The following is a 19,799-nucleotide window of genomic DNA, read 5'->3' as shown; positions in this document are numbered from 1 at the left end:
GCCAGCCTGTTTACAATCTCCTTGTCGATCTTGGCATCTGAGGAGATGATGCATCCCAGGTAGCTGAACTGCTGGACTGTCTTCAGAACTGATTCACCCACAGTGATGCAGGGAGGGTGATAATCTTCCTAGGGTGCAGGCTGGTGGAGAACTTCTGTCTTCTTCAGACTAACTTCCAGGCCGAATAGCTTGGCAGCCTCTGCAAAGCAGGACATCATATGCTGCAGAGCTGATACCGAGTGGGAGACGAGTGCAGCAGCATCAGCAAACAGTAGCTCGTGGATAAGTTTTTCCATTGTCTTGGAGTGAGCCTTTAGTCGCCTCAGGTTGAACAGGCTGCCATCGGTGCGATAGCGGATGTAGACACCATCGTCATCATCTAGATCTACTGCGGCTCTTTGAAGCATCATGCTAAAGAAGATCATAAAGAGAGTTGGCGCGAGAACGCAGCCTTGCTTTACACCTGTGCCTATTGGGAAGGGCTCCGAGAGGTCGTTGCAGTGTCTGACTTGGCCTCGCTGGTCTTCATGTAGCTGGATGGTCATGCTGAGGAATCTCGGGGGACATCCTAAACGTTCCAAAATTTGCCACAGGCCTTTCCTGCTAACGGTATCGAAAGCTTTGGTAAGGTTGACAAAAGTCACATATAGACCCTTGTTCTGTTCCCTGCATTTCTCTTGGAGCTGCCTGAGAACAAATACCATGTCGGTGGTGCTCCTGTTAGCTCTGAAGCCACACTGGATCTCTGGGAGGAGTTCTTCTGCAATGGTGGGCACCAGTCTGTTCAGGAGTATTCTGGCAAGGATTTTGCCTGCGATGGAGAACAGAGTTATCCCCCGGTAGTTGGAGCAGTCTGACTTTTCCCCTTTGTTCTTGTGTAGAGTGATGATGATTGCATCGCGAAAGTCCTGTTGTAGTTTGCCTTGTTCCCAGCAGGGGACAAGTACTTTGTGAAGTGTGCTATGTAGTACTGTGCCCCCATGCTTCCAGATCTCTGGTGGGATTCCATCAATTCCCGCTGCCTTGCCACTTTTCAGTTGCTTGATGGCTTTAACAGTCTCTTCTAGGGTGGGGATCACATCCAACTCTGTTTTCACTGGTTGAAGTGGGGTGAGGTGGATTGCTGAATCTTGAACTACATGGTTGGCACTGAAGAGAACCTGAAAATACTCCGACCACAGGTTCAGTATGGATGCCTTGTCTGTGAGGAGCACTTGGCCGTCTGCACTATGCAAAGGACTCTGAGCCTGATATGATGGGCCATATATTGCCTTCAGGGCTTCATAGAACCCTCTTAAATCACCAGTGTCTGCACACAGCTGGGTTCTCTCTGCAAGCTTGGTCCACCACTAGTTCTGAATGTCTCGAAGCTTGCGCTGGAGGTTGCTACATGCAGCGCGAAAGATTGCTTTTTTCCCGGGACAGGAGGGCTGAGCAAGATGTGCTTGGTAGGCAGATCTCTTTTTCGCTAGTAATTCTTGGATCTCATGATTGTTCTCGTCAAACCAGTCCTTGTTCTTCCTTGTGGAGAACCCGAGGACTTCTTCAGAGGTCAACAGGATGGTAGTTTTTAGGTGTTCCCAGAGAGCTTCTGGAGAAGGGTCTGTGGGGCAACTGGGGTCCTCAATTCTTGACTGGAGTTTTGCCTGGAAGGCAGCTTTAACTTCAGCTGACTGAAGGCTGCCAACCTGAAGCTTCCTCCGAGGGATACCTCCTCTCCTGAGTGTGGGTTTAAAGTGAAGACGGAGATTGCAGCGTACAAGACGATGATCCATATGACATTCTGCACTGGGCATTACTCGGGTGTGTAAGACATCTCAAAGGTCTCTCTGGCGCACCAGAATGTAGTCGATAAGGTGGCAGTGCTTGGACCGTGGGTGCATCCAGGTTGTCTTCAGGCTGTTCTTCTGCTGAAAGATAGTGTTGGTGATGGTGAGCTGGTGCTCCGTGCAGAATTCTAGTAGGAGGCGCCTGTTATCATTGCAGTTGCTAATGCTGTGTTTGCCAAGTACTCCTTTCCAGACTTCCGAGTCTTTACCTACTCTGGCATTGAAGTCGCCAAGGATGATCACCTTGTCCTCTGTAGGGGTCTTCCGTACGAGGTTGCGTAGATCAGCATAGAACTTGTTCTTTTCTGCAGGATCTGCTTGAAGGGTTGGGGCATACACACTGAAGAGTGTCGCATGCTGCTTGTTTTGAAGTGGGAGGCACATGGACATGATCCGATCTGAGTGACCTGTTGGCAGGTTTTCGAGTTTGGAGGCAATGGAGTTCCTGACCATGAAGCCAACGCCAGAAAGGCGGCTCTCAGCCTTTGACTTACCCGATCAGTAGAGGGTATAACCAGCACCATGTTCTTGAAGACTACCTTCCTCAGGAAAATGGACCTCATTGAGAGCTGCTATGTCAATATTCAACCTGAGAAGTTCATGGGCAACTAGAGCAGAGCGTCGTTCAGGGCGACCACTGTTTACTGTGTCAAGCATGGTTCTGATGTTCCAACACGCAAGCTTTAGTCTTTGCACATTTTGTGAGGCAGGTGCATGCCTTTCCTTTGTTGTTACTTTTTGACCGCAAGTAAGGATGCCCGTTGACCACGGCTAGCCAACTGGGGGGGGGAGACGAGCTTTGTTTAGGCCACCTTTTCTAGGCCCCTCTCCGTGTGGAGCAAGCAGTGCTGTCCCTAGATAAGGCTGCTTGGTCGTTCAGGGTGCTGCCGAAAAATGCTTTCATCTCCGGGTCAGCATCAAGCGACCAATACCCTAACCGCCTACATGCAGGTTCGGGTGCGGCTTCCAGTTGCATCTTCCACCTGCCGTTTCGCCCCTTGCCCATCGCTGCAGGACTTGGTGTGTTGTGGGTTGTGGATGTGGATATGCCCTTCAGGCCTGTGCAGAGGAATTTTTAGGTGAAGCACAGTGTGCATGGTACTGGCTCCACCCTTTCACCTTGGGGTCATTTGCCATGGCCCAGTAAGCCAGGACTCCGGCAGCGAGTCCTCCAAGTGGTAGGTGTTACATTAACGAGCTCTATCTGCCCGGGTTTGATGTTAGAGTTTTCCTTCTCTTGGCTGGCGAGGTTGGTGAGCCCAGCCTGCCCATTCGGTTATACCGCCGGACATTCGATCACACCATGACGTGGCAAACTCTGTGAAAACGGGGGGGACCAGCGAGAAGGTGTTGCCATGGATGCAGTAATGCAGGAGAGGCCATTGCAGTGACCATCTGCCAGGCATAGCCGGACAGTGACCACGCGGCGTTCACTACACCGGGAAAGGAGAGGCTATGTATTGCGCATACACTTTCCCTGGGGGGGCAGGATACCCAAGAGGGAGCCCATCCACCCTCGTTAATAAAGTTCATAAACACCCCTGGGGCTCCCTGTAGTCCAAAGGGCATCACTAGATACTTGAATTGGCCCATGGGGGTGTTAAACGCCATGTTCCATTCATCCCCCTCTTTCATTCTAACTCGGAAGTAAGCGTCTCGCAGGTCCAGCTTAGTGAAGATGGACCCTTCCGATACTGTACTTAGTAAGTCTTTAATCAGGGGGATCGGGTAGGCGTTAGACATAGAAATCCCGTTTATCCCACGAAAGTCAGTACAAAGCCTAAGGCTCCCATCCTTCTTCTTTCGGAAAAGCACTGGGGCGGCGTGAGGCGCCGTGGCGGGGCGGATGAACCCTCGCTTGAGGTTCTTGTCTAGGAACTTTCTTAGTTCTGCCTTTTCCGCCCACCCCATGGAGTAGAGTTTCACTTTAGGGAGAGACTGCCCGGGGATTAGTTCGATGGCGCAGTTGGTGTCCCTGTGCGGGGGTAGCTCATCGGCCTCGGTCTCACTGAATGCCCCCCATAGGTCTTGGTACTCGCGGGGGATAGTTTGGACCTTCTCGACCGGCACACATAGTCTCTCATTCTTTGGTGGGGTTTTGGGGCCCCACTGCTCTCGCCAGATGTGGGAGGTGCAGCGCCCATCGATGAAGTCTATAGTTTGTTCCCCCCACTGAATGTCCAGCTGGTGTTTGGCCATCCACCCCACCCCCAGCACCAGGTGGAAGGAAGAGGAGGGGGCGATCACAAAAATCTCCAAATCCCAGTGATCATCGATCCCCACGGGTATCCTCTGAGTCTCCTCAACACAGGGCTCACCCTTCATCACGGTCCCATCCATTTGCTCGAACTTAATTGGGCGCGGGAGGGGCCCCCAGGACAGTTCTAGCATGTCCACCAGTCTAGGGGTGATGATCTCTCTAGTGCACCCCGAATCTATAAGTGCTCTGGCATGCATGAACCTTTTCAGTCTTACATTCAATAAAGTCAATGGAACAAACAAAAGTGATCCAGATATCCTCACCCTCAGTGGTGCCGCTACATCCATGACCTGCCGCCCGGCACCCGTCAATGCAGGTCGCTCCCATTTCCCGCCAGCTCAGTGTCCCAAGGATCCTCGCCCAGGTCCTCCAGCATTATAGAATCCTCATCAAGCACCATCGACAGGGCGGTGCTACCCCGGCTCGACTCCTTCGGCTTGGTTGGTTTCTTGGCCCCCACTGGTCCTGGCTTGGGGGTTGAAGAAGGCCCCCGGGGATGTTCTGGGCAGTTGGCAGCCAGGTGATTTGGGTCCCCGCACCGATAGCATTTGCGGGTTGGCGGGGGAGGTTTCACTGCTCTCCCTCCTCCTGTCGGGGCCTTCTTGGCTTCGGGCTTGGCTTGGTTTCTTGGCCGACCCTGCCCCCCTGTTGCTGCTGGCATTGGAGGGCCACCATCTTCATGTTGGTCTTGACTTCGCCGGCCAGCTGTATCCACCCGACCAAGGTGGTGGGCCTTGCCTGCCCCAGGGCCTGATCTAGCAGGCTGGCGTTTAGCCCCCGCCGGTATGCTGTTATTTTCATAATTTCGCTCCAGCCTCGAATCTTGGCACAGTGGGTCCGGAATTCCGCAGTGTACTCCTGGATCGTCATCGTTCCTTGCTGCAGGTTCTGGAGCATGGTGATGGCCCTCGTCTCTTGCAGAGCGTATTGGGACAGTAGGGCTTGAAGGAAGCCCCCCATGGTGTCTAGTTAGGGCCCCCTGGTCTCGTACAGGCTCACGTACCATCTCTGGGCAGCCCCCTTCATCTTTTGCCGTACTAACCCCAGTATTGTAGAGGAATATGAAGGATGGCCGGGAGGGGGGAGCCTCCCCCCACACACATCATCTCCCCCCACACACACACACATCAAAGCATAGGGGTTTTAAATAATCTCCCATAATAAAACTAAACTTCTCTGGTGAGAATAGCCTATCTGTTATCTTCCACCTACATAAACTGTCTCTCCTCCCCTGCTGTGGCCTTGCTCGGCGCCTGGGAACCGGCTAGATGTTTTACACTTCAAAAGGCCTTTTGGCACCTCGGCTCAGTTGATAAGCAGTTGAGGGAGGTGAGGGGAAAGTTTTGAATTCTATCACCCCGCCTCCCCCTTTGAAATTACACTAAGTTTACTTGTGGTGCTGGGCCGAGCCGCGCTGCGTCGGGCCACGGAGTCGAGTGGAGAGCGGTGGCGGGCAGCGTGAGTTGCAGCGGGTGGTGCACGTACAGCGGGAGATGCGAGTCGAGCCAGTTGGGGCCGTGGCCGGGCGTGACTGAGGTGGAGGTGGAGGCTGAGGAGCTGAGCCGTGGGCCAGAGGAGCCGAGCCGCGGAGGAGCCGAGCGGAGGAGCCGAGCCGCGAGCTTAAACTGTGGGCCGGAGAAGATTGAAGAGGAGGCCCGTGAGGGCCGCTGGTGGTGCTGATGACAGCAACAACTCCAGACGAGTTGTGAGCGGCGGCGGAGCTTGGGACTCACCCCCTCCCTCCCTGTGTGGGAACGTCTGCGAACATCGAGCTGGGACTTGACTGGCGGCCGAAGGGTTTGGAGGAACATCAGAAGGGGCCGAGTTGAGTCGCTGATGGGCGGATTAGGGCGGAGGCTGTGTGACGAAGGGGACGCGGGGGGCTCATACCCTCCGGGCCCCCAAGATTGCGCAGTGAGTCGCCCGAGTCTGCCAGTCGGCCACATAGTCGACATAAGAACACCCCAACGATCCTCTACCCAGCTGTTTACTTCTCGGCAACCCCCCCCCCCAACAGCTCTGAAAGAACAGGCTCCATGGATACCAGCACGCCCGAAGACAAAGATAAGGACACGGCAAAAATAAGAACACTGCACCTTATAGACATCAGCACTTTAAAATCATCGCACTTTATTCAACTGTTTACATCCGCTGTCCTAACCCCTCACCCCAGCAGATCTTAACTGCCAACTTAATGATAATATTGGTTGTGGTTTTATAGGCTATTTAAATTAGAGGTTGATTATTGGCTAAAGTGAAAGTTGAATTGTAGCAAGTTAATTAGGGAAGAATTTATTGGGAGGGTTTTTTATAATTAATGAGCTTTTGGAATTAAAAATTGATCTGTGGCAAATTAATTAAGGAAGGATATTTATTCGGAGGGTTTTATAATTAATGAGCTTTTAGAATTAAATTAATTTAAATTTTAGCTAATAATTGTGGGAAGTTTAGATGGGATTTAGTTAAATAGCTATTTAGAAAATTGGCAGATTATATAAATAGATAGATTGGCTGGAAGGAGGGGGGTGGAGGAGAGGGTAGCTTTAATGGTTCCATCAGATTAGGTGGACACTAACAGGAGATGACTGGCCTGGGGATTCCAGTACTCCTGGGGAGGGGAAGATATGACGGTGGGACGAGGCAGAATTACAAGGGAAGGAGATGGAGACATAATAGTGCTCGACCCCCCTCCAGCCTCTGTCCCATCCCGACGGTGACAGGTAGTAGGGCCAGGTTGAACTACTCGCTTCCGTCACTGGTGTTATGCAATGCCAGGTCCATCAATAATAAGACCTCTGTCCTGCGGGAGTTTTTGTCCGAACAGGACATGGACCTGGCTTGCGTGACCAAGACCTGGGTGCGTGAGGGGGAGACGGTAGCTCTCTCCCAGACCGTTCCCCTGGGATACTCGGTCTTTCACCAGTCACGGACTAGCAGGCGGGAGGGAGGGGTGGCACTTCTCATACGAGAGAATTACTCCTTTAGGGCTCTTCCGGCTCCAGAGATCCCAGGCATTGAATGTGTTGGCCTGATGTGGGATGTTGGGGAGGGGTTGGCGATCTGGCTGGTGTACCGAACGCCTAACGCACCGGCCGGCACCTTACCATCCCTGGTGGAGGCCGCGGCAGGCTGGGCGTTGGAGCACCCAAGTCTTTTGGTCTTGGGTGACTTCAATGTCCATGCCGACGACGCGGCCTCCAGCCAGGTGATGGACCTGGTGTCATCCATGGCGACACTAGGACTCTCCCAGGTTGTTACAACGCCCACTCATCAGGCGGGACACATGTCAGACCTGGTCTTTGTGGCCGGAATATCAGTGACTGATATTGCAATGGAAGCAGTGCCATGGTCAGATCACTTTGCCCTGAAGGCTCGTATGGAGGTGTCACCCAAAACCTGTTTAGGCAGAGAGCGTATTTTAGCTCACCCGCGGAGCCTGATGGACCCGGAACGGTTCCTAACGGCCCTACGGGACACCTGGCCCACTGGCGATTCCCTGGATGATCTGGTAGAGTCCTGGAATGATGGGCTCTCCAGGGCCATCGAGGAGATCGCACCCAGGCACCCTCTGCGCCCCCGCTCGAAGCCGTCGCCCTTGTTTAACCGGGAGCTGCGGCAACAAAAGTGGGGCTCAGACGACTGGAGAGGCAATGGCAGCGTACTCGAGACAAAGTGACCCGAACATCTTATAGAGAGAGCTTAAAGGCCTATGAGATGGCAATCAAATCCGGTTGTCAGATTGTCAGAACTGGAAGAACTTCAAACGAGGCCCAAGACTTTGTTACAAAAGTATAAGAGTTTATTGAGAACTACAGTCCTGAAGGCACAGAATAACACTGATAACGGAGTTAGCATTGGTTACATTTTTATGCGGTTGTGGCAGTGACAATAAAACAATCTTTCACGGTCGGAGACAACTGTCTGTTTCCCAGGGTTTGTTATCAGCAAGGGAGGATGGAGTCCTGCTGAGATGTCCTGGCCGGCCGGCTTCAAAGGGCACCTGCAGATGTTGACCAGAGGCTATCTGCCACCCTTCAGTGATCACAGTTTGTTTGAAATGCATAGCGGTTTGGTTAGTGGCCTAGCTGGGAGCATATTGAGTTAGTATCTGGTTACAATATGGAGTCAGTTGGGCTAACAGCACATAGGAAAGTTACAAGTTCTGACAAAGATTGCATCCGCAACTTCGCGCCCGGCACAACTGTTCGACATAATTAGAGGACTTACAATGCTGCCGCAAGGCAGACCAAATTCTATTAAATTGGAAATAGGCTGTGAGGCTTTTGCAAAATTTTTTGCGGATAAAATTGCGTCACTCCGCCCCGACCCCCCTGCCAGTTTTGAGACAGTTAGCAAAACCGAGGCCCCGAACCTGTCTTCGGATTATATTCTGGATGGCTTTAGCCCCCTCAGCCTGGAGGAAGTTGACAGGATTCTCTTATCGGCTCGCCCAACAACTTGTAAATTGGACCCATGCCCTTCCTGGCTTATTAAATCCTGCCAGAGGGATCTCAGCTATCCTATATGGGATATCATAAATAGATCCCTGACGGAAGGGCATTTTCCAACGCCACTCAAAGAGGCCGTGGTCCGTCCCCTCCTAAAAAAACCATCTTTGGATCCGGCCCAATTGGCACACTATCGGCCGGTCTCAAATTTGCCCTTTTTGGGCAAACTTATTGAGAGGGCAGTGGCGATGCAGTTACAGACTTTCCTGGAGGACGCTTCCGTCCTTGACCCATTTCAGTCCGGCTTTCGCCCGGGACATGGGATGGAGACGGTGTTGGTTGCCCTAGTGGATGACCTTCAACGGCATCTGGATCGGGGTGGCTCGGCGGTGCTGATGCTGTTAGACCTGTCGGCTGCGTTTGACACGGTCGACCATCGGCTACTGACGTGCCGCCTCGCCGACGCGGGGATTCAGGGGTTGGCCTTACAGTGGCTTTCCTCTTTCCTGGAAGGTCGGGGACAAAGGGTCGCAATTGGGGGGAGCAATCCCGGAGGTGCACACTCGATTGTGGTGTGCCCCAAGGGGCAGTTCTCTCCCCGATGTTATTTAACATCTACATGCGGCCTCTTGCCCAGATTGCCCGAAGGTACGGGCTAGGGTGTCACCAGTACGCTGATGACACCCAGCTCTATCTACTGATGGACGGCCGGCCGGTCTGCGCCCCGGAAAATCTTGATCGGGCACTACAGGCCGTGGCTGAGTGGCTCAGACTGAGTGGGCTGAGGCTAAATCCTGTGAAGACAGAGGTCCTTTGCTTGGGTCGCCGCGGGCCGGGAGGGGGAATCCCCCTACCAGTTTTTGACGGTGCGCCGCTGGTAGTGGCGGACAGGGTCAGGAGCTTGGGGGTGCTATTGGAGCCTTCCCTAAAGATGGAGGCTCAGATAGCAGCCACTGCCAAGTCCGTGTTTTTTCATCTTAGGCGGGCAAGGCAGTTGGCCCCCTTCCTGAAGTGCGACGACCTAGCAACAGTGATCCATGCTACGGTCACCTCGAGGTTGGACTACTGCAATGCCCTCTACATGGGGCTGCCCCATCCCGAACTCAGGAATTGCAGCTGGTGCAGAATGCCGCAGCCCGGCTGTTATTGGGTCTCCCAAAGTGGGGACACATTCGGCCGGGTCTTCGGACCCTGCATTGGCTTCCAGTGATATACCGAGTCCGGTACAAGGTGCTGGTTATTACCTTTAAAGCCCTATATGGCCTGGGACCTGCCTACCTGAAGGACCGTCTCTCCCCACATGTTCCCCAGAGAGTACTGAGGTCAGGAACACAAAATCTCCTCACTATCCCTGGGCCAAAAGAAGCCCGCTTGAAATCCACCAGAGAAAGGGCTTTCTCCGTTATGGCCCCTACATGGTGGAATCAGCTGCCGGAGGAGGTGAGGGCCCTGCGGGACCTTGCCAGTTCCACAGGGCCTGTAAGACGACCCTCTTCCGGCTAGCCTACACCTAGCTAAGATGAGAACTCAATGTAGCTTGCCAGACTTCTGTTTTATATGTTTTATATGTATTTGGAACGTTTACTGGTTTTTAAGGTTTTAACTGTTTTAAATGTTTAATGGTTTATATATTTAAATATTGTTTAATTTTTATGTTGATCAATTGCTGGAAGCCGCCCTGAGCCACTTGTGGGAAGGGCGGGATACAAGTCATAGATAAATAAATAAATATGAATTCTAAACTCTCTTTACTTATTCTTAGATGTTTCATTCTTATTATATACTTAAATAGTTAAATACAATTGAATACAATGATATACAATAAGACACTGTTAAATACAACCAATGCCATTAAAGGATCAGAGGACCTTAAGATCCAAAATCATATTTTAACATATAAAGAAATGAGTTTAAAGATCGATTGATTTATTTTTGTTAAATATGCTTTTCCTGCTACACTGTATTAATCTTTAACTTCCACCCCCTCTGGTAAAACACAGATGTGTGGCTAAGGGGAGATAAACCCATTATTGTGAAACTTTACTAAGATCTCGTAAATTTACAGGGGGTGGATATAAATGTTCCTGGTTTAACTGAAGGGACTGTGTTTAGGTTTATCTCTGTCCTCTTCCCCCACTAGCGCAATTTGTTTCTCTTCTCTTTCTCTCTTTTTCTCTAGTTTGCACAATAGAACTACAATTTTGTCTCTTAAGAAACTGTGTTTGCCTTCGCAGATGCAAAATCTTATGTGACACTTCAGATTTTCCAGAGGGTTTCTCTATAAAAATATCTGGGTCATCCCCTTCCTCTCATCTTTCCTCCCGTACTTTCTCATATTGTTCTTTTGTATTTGCTATTAATTCTTCAAGTTCTCTCATAGTCATGACTTCCGGGGGAGGAAAATGTTGAGCTGAGCTGCTTCTCACAACGGAAGCAGGCTGGAACTTCTGTTCGGGGTAGTGGAAGGCAAATCAATGCCTACTGCCTACTTTTTTCAGTCAGAGATTAGTCCAAGATATGCACAGGAAACTTTGAGGAGATTTACCTTGGCTTTAAAGAAGTCCCAGGGGGGGGCTTCTTTGAGGGGTCTCCGGGAAGAGTTGCATTTTCATCATCTGCAGAAGTTTTTCAGAGTCATTTATTTGACATAAGCTCGGCAGGATCCTAACCTTCTTGGACATTGCTAAACATCTAAAGCTTTGCAAGACCAGTGGAAACTTGGATAATTGGAAGAAAAGGTACAGATGACTATCTTTCATTCTGGAACTATTTACAGCTTAAAGATACAAATTTAAAAGGTGGGAAAGGAAAATTTAGAGAGCTTGGAAGAAGAGGGGAGGAAGAGATGAAATTTGGACTTTATAAATATAAAGGACAGTGTTAAAAACTGTTAAAAAGTGGAAAGGGGGGGGGGGCGGAGCGTCGCTGGAACATGGCAGACGTGTTTTGAAGTGGCTCCTGAACTACCCCCTTTACATCTGACATTTAAACTCACCAGACTTCGATCCTGAAACTCCCCTGATGGGACAGCAAACAAAAAGCAAAAAGAAATCGATTTCTAAAGGAAGAAAATCTGTAGCTGATTTCTTCAGGACAGGAACAGCAGAAAGAGTGAGTCCCCCCTTAACCAGATCAACTTCTAATATGGCGGCCAGTAATCCTCCCTCTCCGAGACCTGGACAAGAACATGAAGATGAAGAAGTCCCAGTAAGTAAGAGGGACATAGAAGACTTAAAATCTGATATACATCGCTTCTTTACAGAGTCCTTGGAAAACTTTTTGAAACCTATTCGATCCCGAGTGCAAGAACTCTCTGATGAATTAACTGTCACAACCAAATTGGCGGAACAAGCAGCAGAGGGAGCACTGGGGTTAAAAGAGGATATTATTGCAATGAAAAAGTGTGAGTCTCAACTGGAAAACAGGATTCTTGTACTGGAAAATCGTTATCGGGCGGCAAACCTCAAATTTAGAGGAATTGAAGAGGCGGAGGAAAGAGACTTGGACTTATCAATTTTTATGAACAACTGGCTGACCAAATCTCTAAAAATGGACAAGGGGGCTCCTATGGCGATTGCGAAGGCACAAAGGCTTGGAGCAATGGCGACTGCAAAGCGCGGCAAGCCGAGAGACATTTTAGTAAGCTTTGTTCTCCCTACAGCCAGAGACTTGATATTAAGAGAGGTGAGGCTCCATGGGGCACTTTCCTACAAAGGTAAACCGGTCTTAACTCTCCTGGATCTACCCCCTGAAGCCCTGTCAAAACGAAGGAAACTCAAACCCTTCGTCTCAAAACTACATGAAGCTAACATTAGATTCCGTTGGAGTTCTTTATCCGACATTCTGGTATTCAAAAATGGCGCTCTTTTCAAGGCTTCCAACATCGAAACCGGGAAAAGCTTGCTGAAATCCCTAGCGATCGTGTTATCTCCGGCCGAAGCAGAAGCCCTAGCTAAAGAAAATCCTGCTGAAGAAACTCCTCATTCTGCATCCTGAAGGGTCTTTTCTTTGCTTTGTTTTAAACAATTAAGACAGCTTGCTGAGTATACCCGATTTTGGCGCCATTTCTGTCAACGTCCCCCATGGAGAAGACGGCTCTATGGCGCTACTGAAAGATCGTTTAGCTCCCTCTGTGGACTGCTTTTATTAATTCTATTATTTCTCCTATGACTACGGCAACGATCGTTTTATAGTTTATTGTAGGGTTACTGGAGCGGGGTATGAGAGATGGATGGATTGAATGAGGAATGAGTGTAATGTTGATATGGATGTTGCCGGGACGGTCGAATGTGAGTGCGTGCGGCTGGATGCTTGTGGAGCGGGGGGACGATGTGTTTTGTGAATAGACCTTTTTGGGACTGGACAGAGACCGGTTTTCATTTATTCCTTGAAACAGGACTGATTTTGTGGTTCCGGAAATGCTTAAAACGTTTTATGGTTTGTTTGTTTCTGGGCGCCATTGTCCTTAACGTCCTATATAGAAGGATCGTCGTAGAGGCGCCATGATGTGTTTGCGTGGGCTCCCTCGCTGATCGTCGTTTATGCTAAGGCTACAATCACGTCTCCTCCAAGGATCGCGAGAGGCTTGAGAGTGAGTGTGGGAGATGTGCTGCGTGTGGAGTGACGGGATGGTGTGTATCATGAATGAGATTTCGTCGTGGTGGCACGGTTGGCAGCGGGAACTTCGATTGTGAGTGCGTGCGTTTTATTTATGAGTGTGCATGATTTCTGTAGGGTAGAGAAAGATGGGTGACGATTGCTGCGTGGATATAGGGGGGTAGCAAGAGAGTTGAAAGTGTGTGTGCGTTAGTGGTAGGGAAAAGGGGAGGAGGGAGTATCTAGGGGCTTAGGAGAGATTGTGTCACTTGTAAAAGGCCGTAGGCTTGGGGCTTTGGTTATAAATGCAAAAGGTACTAGATAAAGAGTAAAAGGTTGAAATGTATTATTACTGTGTTACTCCTAAACTACATCTCTTGGAATTCACAGTTTAAACCTGAGCCTTCATTACCTATGGATTTTCATAGCAGTTCCGAATGTTTATTTTTTACCAGAGCATTGAGCAGGTTGTCATGTTATAATAATTGATGTTCCTAATCTTATTCATTTACTAAAAGAAGTTTGGTTTATTCGACCTATATGTAACTATAAGGGGGGGAGTCGCGGAGTCCTACTATAGATCGTGTGTATAACAACAAAATTACTTATTGCTCCCTTTGAAAACCGAAGTAGTTTCACCCTGAGGGGGTACATTTTGTATTTCTCCCTTATTTCCCTATTATAAGGGGTGGCGAAACTCCTTCCCAGAATTGGGACAGTTGTGTTAGTTTGTAGTATAAATTTTTTAAAGAGCATAAGGTAGGGAGGCTACCACGCCAGTTAATCCCCATACTGGCTGACCCGAAGGTTAGGGGTCAGAGAATTGGAATTAGGTGAAGGGGGAGGAAATAAACTCTGAAACTCTTGCATCAAAAATTTTAGAACTTACTCCTTCAGATCCGAAAAGAGGGTTAGGGTTGGTTAAAGTTATTGTTTTTTATTAAGAGTTGTTTAATAGTTGGGTAGTTTGTTTTTGTTAACAGGAATATTGCTACATGGCCGATCACATCAAAATAGCAACATGGAATTGTAGAGGGTTTCATAACCCTATTAAACGCAAACGTATAGCAAATTATTTGGAAAGGAAAAAACTTAATATTGTATGCTTGCAGGAAACCCACATTAAGGAGAAACACAACAACGTACTCAAATCAAGGTGGTTCTCCCAGTCGTTCCAGGCTCCTGGTACCTCCAAAGCAAGAGGGGTAGCTATTCTAATCTCTAAAAACACTCCCTTTGTCTGCTCTCAAACAAAACTTGACCCTTTAGGCAGATTCATATTCATTAAAGGCACACTAGATGGGATAACTACCACAATTGCCTCAATCTACGCACCCAATTCTGGCCAGACTGACTTTCTTAAAAATAGGCTCCTAGAGCTACACGCTTTTCAGGAAGGCAATGTACTAATTGGTGGAGACCTTAATTTGGTGTTAGACCCTACTCTGGACAAATCTAACCTTCGTAGAGGGGTAAGGTGCCAGAACTCTTCTTCTTCAAACCTGGGTTTGATTCTCAACGAATTCAACCTAATAGACACGTGGCGTAATCTTCACCCTAAAACCAGAGACTACTCCTTCTTCTCCCCAGTACATAACTCCTATTCAAGAATAGACTTTATACTTACATCACAGTCTTTAGTGAGTTGCATAGCAAATATCGAATATGATATTAGGAGTATCTCTGATCATTCATTGCTAGAATGTGAGCTGTCAGCCCAGGACCCTGATGGAAGGGGTCCTAGCTGGTCCTTAAATAAGTTACTGCTATCCAGGGAAGAAATACGTCTGAAGTTAGAACAACAAATTCAGACGTACTTCGAATTCAACACTAACTGCGGGTCCCCTCAAACGATTATATGGGACGCATTTAAAGCTGTAATGAGGGGGAACCTCATATCTATCGCTTCTGCGTGTAATAAAGCCCGTAGGAAGTCTATAACTGATTTGAAATCACGTATTGCTGAACTCCAAACTAGACATCAAAAGTTTGGGGGAAACAGAACCTTAAGAAACCTAGACCAAACTAAAAGCAACTAGAGTTGCTGGAGTCTTCCTCCATACAAAAGTCAGCTATATATCTTAAGCACAAGTATCTTACAAAAACCTCTAAATCAATTAGATATTTGAAATTTCGTATTGCCCAAAAAAACCACACAAATTCTATTCACGCGATAAGAGACTCCAAGGGAACCCTCCACACGTCTTCGAAAGAAATTTCAAAAACTTTCTTTAACTATTATAAGAAGCTCTATGAATCTGGTAATCCCACATGTCAGAATATTGAAAACTATTTGAGATCAATTAATTTTAACTCAAGCCTCTCAACTGAGCACGTAGAATTCTTAGAAAGGCCATTCAGCTTAACTGAACTAACGGCGGCCCTCTCCAAAATCAAAAACAATAAAGCGACTGGCAGGGATGGGTTCCCTATAGAATTTTATAAACTATTTAAACCCTTGTTATTAAATCCCCTCCTTGAGACTTGCAATAATGTCTTGAAGGACGGTCAGTTGCCTCCTAGTTGGCTGGAGTCCAGAACTATTCTTATTCCCAAACAAGGTAAGGACAAGCTTAATCCTGCATCTTATCGCCCCATTTCTGTTTTAAATCATGATTTCAAAATTTTTTCTACTATGTTGGCGGAACGGCTAAATAAAATAATCACACATTATATCCATCCTGATCAATCAGGCTTTATGCCTGGCCGTTCCATCACGGATAACATCCGCAAATCCTTAAATCTGATCCACCAGGCAAAGTTGTCCCCTTTCCCCTCTTTGATTTTCTCGCTAGATGCCGAGAAGGCCTTTGATAAAGTGGAGGTTGAATACTTGAAGACTTTACTGAAATACATGAATTTTGGCCCAAACTTCTGTAAATCTATAGCTGCGATATATAGTGCCCCTTCGACTCAGATAATTACCAACTCATTCAGATCCGACGAACTTTACCTACATAGAGGCACCAGACAGGGTTGCCCCCTATCCCCGTTATTGTTTGCTCTCTCCGTAGAGCCCTTTGCACATGCTACTAGATCCTCACCTAAAATATCTGGCATTCGAGTGAATGAGCATGAATATAAGATAAGTCTATTCGCAGATGACATGGTGTTCTATTTAACTGACCCTCTCTCTTCACTGAAACACCTTAAAGCACACCTGGAAGAATTCGGCAAACACTCAGGATTTACTATAAATCTAACTAAATCAGAAATATACCCTATTAAGATCCCTGCTAGTCTTCAGACACTTATAAAATCATCCCAACCCTTTAAATGGGTCTCCAAATCATGGAGACATCTAGGCATCCAAATTCCACTGAAACTGGAGGATCTGTTTCAAGTCAATTATGGCCCCTTATCAAGATCCATGACCTCATCTTTATCTAGTTGGTCTAAATTCAACTTTTCTCTACTAGAAAAAATTGACTTGCTTAAGTCCTTTTTGTTACCACGTTTTTTGTTCTTATTTCAAAATTTACAAATTCCCGTCCCCAAGAAGGAGCTTTCTAGGTGGCAGTCGCAGTGGTCATCCTTCCTGTGGAACAATCGCAAACCCAGAATTGCCCTGTCGCTGTTAGCTAAACCAGGTAATATGGGAGGCCTGGCAGCCCCACTATTGGACAAATATTTCGTGGCCGCACAACTGAGAGTCATCGTTCTGTTCGCATCACCATACTCCCATCCTGCATGGGTCCAAATTGAAAAGGATAACTTGCCCAACGTACTTCTACACAAATTTATTTGGTCCCCAAGAGCAGATAGAAGGGAGTTTAATATCACAAATCCTTTTTTAAAATTTACTCTTAAACTCTGGGACCAATGGAGAAATACTATTACACCGGCCACCTCCCCAGTTATGGCCTTTCTTGGTCAATCCTGGTTTCCCCCAGGTAAAGTTAGATCCCAATTTAAAACCTGGAGGGAAAACAATATATTTAAATTAACGGACATTACAATAAATGGCAAATTGTGTTCCCACTCCCAATTGGAGAATAAATTTAAGATCACCATCCCGTGGTTCCAGTACATACAAGTTCACCATGCGTTACACCAGGTGATACCTATTGTAATGCACAATAGACCATTGAACCGGGTTGAGAAATTAATCAACAAAGGTATCAGCTCCATTAAAGGAGTTATTTCTATGATTTATATACTCTTAAATCAAAAAGCTTGGAACTCCCCCTCTGTACATCAAAATAGCTGGCAGAAGGACTGTGCAATCTCAATTAATGACGACCAATGGAATCGACTATGGGTATCATCTTTATTTAAGTCCAAATCATTATACTTTCGTCTACAGAATTACAAACTGTTTGCTAGATGGTATACAACTCCTCTTAACCTTTTCAGGGCAAGAGTGAAGGCTGATCCTTGGTGTTGGAAGGGGTGTGGGCTCCAAGGCTCATTTTTCCACTGTTGGTGGGAATGTCCCAAGGTAACTGACTTCTGGAAGTCCATTCTGGAAGTAATATCAAAAATAATAGGGTTTAGTATCCCTTACACCCCTGCAGTGGTATTGCTAAATCTATGGCCCGATCAGGAGCTCTCAGCATCAAAACAGGAACTGGTGGCACTACTTTTGCTTGCAGGCAAAATTACATTGGCTTCGTACTGGAAACAACCAGAAATACCTCCTCTCCAGAACTGGTGCTCAAAGATGTGGGATGTCCTGATACAGGACAAATTAACCACTGCTATTGCTATCCTAGATGACACTAAAGCAGGAGACTGGTTTATACAGAAGTGGTTCTCCTTCCTTAACTATGTAAATAATGTTGATACTGTATTTGGAAAACTGCTGGCAAAATATATGAATTTTATGATTTATTAACCTGGAATTAGTTATAACTCATTGTTATATGAAATGATACTTTTTAGTACTTCTCAAGGATGCCTCTTTAGAAATAATATATGGACAATATCAAATGGGATGGTACATGTAAAGCAATGTTATGGACCCCTTATTGGGGTGAGTTTTTGGTTATTGTAATGTTAATTAAAAATTTAATAAAAATTTAAATTATAAAAAAGTGGAAAGGAATTTATTGTTTAGTCCACTTGCGGTTTTGGAAGAAAAACCACCGTCATATTAGCACAGACCTGCAGTACATTTGAGCAAGAGGAAATACTTAAAGTATCTGTCAGAACTTAAGAACTTCAAACGGATCCCATACTTGGTTACAAAGTTAGGATTTTATTGAAGAGAACTAAGCACTGGAAGAGGCAAGATAACAGTGATGGCGAGAGCCAGCACCAGCACAATTTTATACACGTAAAACAAACATCTCACAAAGCCACAATTCACCCCGTTACAGGCACATCTGTCTTCTCACCCTCACTATCAGTAGAGAGGATGCCTCCCTACTTCGAAGGCCATGCTACTCGGCTTCAAAGGGTCCCAGTGTGAGAATGTACAGAGACATAACATAACTCATTCCACAACCCCAAATATTTTGGATACCAGTGGGGCAAGGTTAATTACTATTCAAGCCTTTTGGGTCAAGCAAGGGTTACAACATGGAGTCAGTTTGGTTCAGTAACAAAGCAGTTCTAAGTCATAGTAAAAATACATTGCAGCCTTGGTCCCATTATAGGGAACCAGCAGTAAAGATACAAGTTCTGACATAGTGCCCCCCCTAAGCGCCCCCTCCCGCGGGGCCCGCCTTGGGCTTGTGTGGGTACAGTAGGTGAAACTTTTTCAGCAGTTGCGGAGCGGCTACATTCTGAGATTCGACCCACTCGTCACAGCTCGGGGGGAAGTGTTTCCACCTGATCAAATAATACAGTTTCCCCCGTTTGACTCTGGAGTCCAGGATCTCCTGGACCTCATGGTGACTCTGACCCCTCACTGTCGTCGGAGGGGGCGGAGGGGCCCTGGGATGGAAGGACGTAGCACCAGGGTCTTTCCGAAGCAAGCTGCAATGAAAAACAGGATGGATCTTACTTAGAGATTTGGGCAGTTCGAGTTCCACGGTCACTTTGTTTATTACCCTTTTTATTTTAAATGGGCCCAGGAACTTTAGTGCGAGTTTGCGACAGGGCTGGGGAAGGGGAAGGTTTTTTGTGGATAGAAAAACTGTATCCCCCACCTTCAAGTCCCACTCTTGGGAGTGCTTTTTGTCAAACTGCTTTTTGTAGGCTTTTTTCGCTTCCTCCAGGTTTTCCTGAATACCCTTCCAGCCTTCACGGAGGCCCTCACACCATTGCTGACAGGAAGTGGGTTCGGCCGGGCTGGCGGGGAGGGCGAGAGTGGGAAACGGTTTGCCCTCGTAACCATTGATAATTTGAAAAGGGGAGGTTTTGGTTGAGCTATGGAGGCTGTTGTTGTAGCCATATTCTGCAAAAGGGAGGAGGTCCACCCAGTTGGACTGTTGGAAGTTAATGAAGCAGCGGAGGTACTGTTCCAGAAGACCGTTAACCCTCTCCGTCTGTCCGTCCGACTGGGGGTGGTAGGCAGAGCTTAGCCCCTGCTCGATGCCAGCCAGTTTGCAGAACTCCCGCCAGAAGTTGGCAACGAACTGCGTCCCGCGGTCACTAATGACCTTGTCCGGGAATGAGTGTAGGCGTACAATGTGGGTGAAAAAGAGCTGGGCGAGTTTTTTGGCCGTGGGTAGTTTTTTGCATGGGATGAAATGGGCTTGCTTAGAAAATGTGTCGACT

The sequence above is a fragment of the Heteronotia binoei genome, chromosome 11 (genome assembly GCF_032191835.1).
Source record: "Heteronotia binoei isolate CCM8104 ecotype False Entrance Well chromosome 11, APGP_CSIRO_Hbin_v1, whole genome shotgun sequence".
Taxonomy (NCBI): domain Eukaryota; kingdom Metazoa; phylum Chordata; class Lepidosauria; order Squamata; family Gekkonidae; genus Heteronotia; species Heteronotia binoei.
This window is presented reverse-complemented; position numbering follows the sequence as displayed.